This window comes from Colobus angolensis, unplaced genomic scaffold, assembly GCF_000951035.1.
Source record: "Colobus angolensis palliatus isolate OR3802 unplaced genomic scaffold, Cang.pa_1.0 Scaffold113, whole genome shotgun sequence".
Classification (NCBI taxonomy): Eukaryota; Metazoa; Chordata; class Mammalia; order Primates; family Cercopithecidae; genus Colobus; species Colobus angolensis.
The window spans coordinates 3,336,037-3,339,389 of NW_012112364.1; the positions used below are offsets into that span (position 1 = coordinate 3,336,037).

General features: G+C 43.5%; 1 protein-coding gene and 1 pseudogene across 1 annotated transcript in view; one reads left to right on the plus strand and one right to left on the minus strand.

The window, feature by feature from the left end:
* PARP4 (poly (ADP-ribose) polymerase family, member 4) overlaps positions 1 to 3,353 on the minus strand; it is a 114,027-nt gene that overhangs the window by 59,210 nt on the left and 51,464 nt on the right.
* Positions 2,790 to 3,136, plus strand: LOC105523999 (annotated as a pseudogene).

The following is a 3,353-nucleotide window of genomic DNA, read 5'->3' on the forward strand; positions in this document are numbered from 1 at the left end:
GTGATCCGCCCGCCTCGCCCTCCCAAAGTGCTGGGATTACAGGCTTGAGCCACCGCGCCCGGCCATCATGTTATTTTTTAATAAAAAGTCTTCAGCTTTCTTTTAATGGGATGTTGATAATCACTACACAAGGCGGCAACCGCATGACTAGCTAGTGCAGAAAAAAAAAGGCTAGATACATTTTTTTCTGATAAGTACGCAGAGATCCTCTCAACATCCCCAACTATGTTCACCATTCTAATTGACCACACTATCATGAAAATTTTCTATATTTAGATTAGGATTAATTTAGGCTTAAAGGTTAAATTGTTACTTTTGACATCAAAGACATCCATTTACAGGATGGAAATAAATAATAAAGAGGTGATTATTAAATACTTAATGGTGCTGGCCCTTAAAAGAAATGTATGTATAAACACCTGGGGTTCATTTGAGAGACTGCCACTTAATAGAGTGGGATTGCAGTTCTGTTTCTGGGTAGGATATAGATGGATGCAGATAATGTCACTTCTGTTATAACACACCAGGCAATCTACAAAATCGTAACTTGTCTTGAACTCATCAACCAAGAGAACTGAGTTCCAAAGAGGGGACAGATGGGACACAGGAACTGTGTGAACTCCTCCCAGCTGAGAGTGGGTGAGCTTGCTGGTTTAGAATTGGGAGCTCCTGACCCAAGGGGAGTTTGCATTCTCTCACAGGCATTTCCCCACATCCCCACAGCCTTCCACTGGGCCCACTGGAAAGGCTGGGCAGGGCAGGAGACCAAGGGGGAGCACCTCTCAGTGGAGCAGGCGTGGGGCCACTTCCCTGGATCCTTTCCCCACGTGAAGCAAAAGCCTCCAGCTGCTGGGGGAGGGGCAGCAAACTCTCACTTCCAGAGCTGCGGGGAAGGGGCAGAAATAAACCAGGGATCGATCAGAAGAAGCCTTCCTGACTAGCCCCGTGCCCAGGTGCTTGAGGAGTTTTCTTCATTTTCTTTTTCTGTTCCACTGCTTCAGAGAGGAACAGCCACCTCCGCATGGGGCAGGGGATGACACCCTCCTAGGCCCAGGGCCCTGCACTAGTACAAAGCAGGGGTTGCTACAACTGGAGGAAAGGCAGGAAACTGTCCCCCAAACAACTCTCAACAGACACAAGGCAGAATTTGGCTGCCACTAAGGTAGGACGACGAACAGAAGTGCTAAGAAGTTCCCACCCTAAGGTCCAGGACTGCAGGCCCTGCCTAAGACTGAGGCTGAACCAGAAGAATGCCCCTGCCCCACCAGGAGCCTCGTGCAGCACATCAAGCAACAGCAGCCTAGCACTGGGGGAGGGGAAGAGTGGCAGTAACCACCTCTGTCGGCCAGTGTGCAGGGTGTGCTGAAAGCTGGGGGCAGAGAATGAACCTCAATGAGAATAGTTCTGGATCCAGGACCCAAGAGGCACAAGGTAGTGGCAGTCCACCACTAGAGGAATTTGAGACCGAGAGTAATAATAACAACAGAGAGTAATGATAACAACAGTAGAACTCAAATTCAGCTCTTCAACCCCTTCAGCTCTTCAACCCCTACACTAGTCTGAAATAAGAGGAGTTGCCATTTCTGGGCATAAATGCCATTTATTTCAGTCTCTCTTCTTCTTTTACGCACAGTGTCCAACATTCAATCACAAATTCCAAAATACACACATTTTTAAAAAGCAAGGAAAAAAATGACCCAATGTCAAGACAAAGCAATTAACAGGCAGATCCAAAAATAACCATGACAATGCAACAGACAGAACTATGATTAATATATGAAAAAACATACAGAAAAGGTGAGGAATACATATGAATAGATGGAACCTTTCATTAGACAGACTGAATTGTATTTTTAAATGTCAAAAATGCTAGAAACAAATACACTATCAAAGTTGAAGGATTTGACAAGCCTATCAGCTGACAATAGCTGAGAAAAGAATGAATGAACTTGAAGCTAGGTCAATAGAAATTATCCAAAATAAAATGCAACAAGAAATAAAAGTGAAAACGCAGAGCTCCAAAAGCTGTGGTGCAATATCAAATATGGTCTAACATATATGTATTGAAGTCTCAGAAGGAGAAAGAGACAGAGAGAATGAGGGAGAAGAAATATTTCAATAGATAAGGGTCAAGACTGTCCCAAAATGAACGTGAGACAATCCAAACTCAGAGAAATCCAAGCAAAATAAGCAATACATTTTAAAAATAACACATGTACATCATAGTCAAACCACTGAAAACCAAAGATAAAGAGAATATTGAAGACAGCTTGAGAAAAAAGATACCTTCACATATAGAAGAACAACACAAGAATTAGAGCTGACTTCTGGTCAGAAACCATATAAGCCAGAAGACAATAAAGCAACATACTTAAAATGCTGAAAGGAAAACAAACTGTCACCTAGAATCCCATACTCAGCAAAAAAATATTTTTCAAAAATGAAGGTGATTTTGTGAGATAAAAGAGGAACGCACTCCTCGCTAGCACACTTGCACTAGAAAAAGAAAATAAAGAAAACTCTTCGAACAGAAGGAAGATTTCTTTGTATCTGTACAAAGAAATGAAGAGCACCAGAAATGGTAAAATGAGAATAAATGCAGAGGCATTTCCCCTTATTTTTAATTGCTTTAAAATATAGTTGATCACCTGCAGCCAATTAAGCCGACTGAGTTCCTTTCCTCACAGGGGCCCAGTGTGCAATGGCTGCAAACAGCAGCTTCCCTGGTAGTAATGCAGCCTGTTTGTTGTATGGGTTGCTCTAAGGGACCTTGGAGACAGACCTTTCAGATGGATGTTCATGTTTCTGACCTTGCACTACCCCAGTGTCGGCTCCACACAGGCATGCGAGGTGCCATTGGAAAGCCCCAGGGCACTGTGGCCAGGGTTCACATTGGCCAAGTTATGTCCATCCTCACCAAGCTGCAGAACAAGGAGCATGTGATGGAGGCCCTGTGCAGGGCCAAGTTCAAGCTCCCCAGCCGCCAGAAGATCCACATCTCAAAGAAGTGGGGCTTCACCAAGTTCAATGCCAATGAATTTGAAGACATGGTGGCTGAGAAACGGCTCATCCCAGATGGATCAAGTACGTTCCCAATCGTGGCGCTCTGGACAAGTGGCAGGCCCTGCACTCATGAGGGCTTCCACTGTGCTGCTCCCTCTTAATACTCACCAATAAATTCTACTTCCTGTCCACCTAAAAAAAAAAAAAAAAGCCTTCACTTCAATTACCCCTCTTTCTTACGTACTTTGTCTGTTATTTTAGTTTTATCCTGATTCCCTCAATAAACATTATTAGTATATTAAAAAAAAAAAAAAAAGCTTCTGCACCTCAAAGGAAACAATAACCAAAGT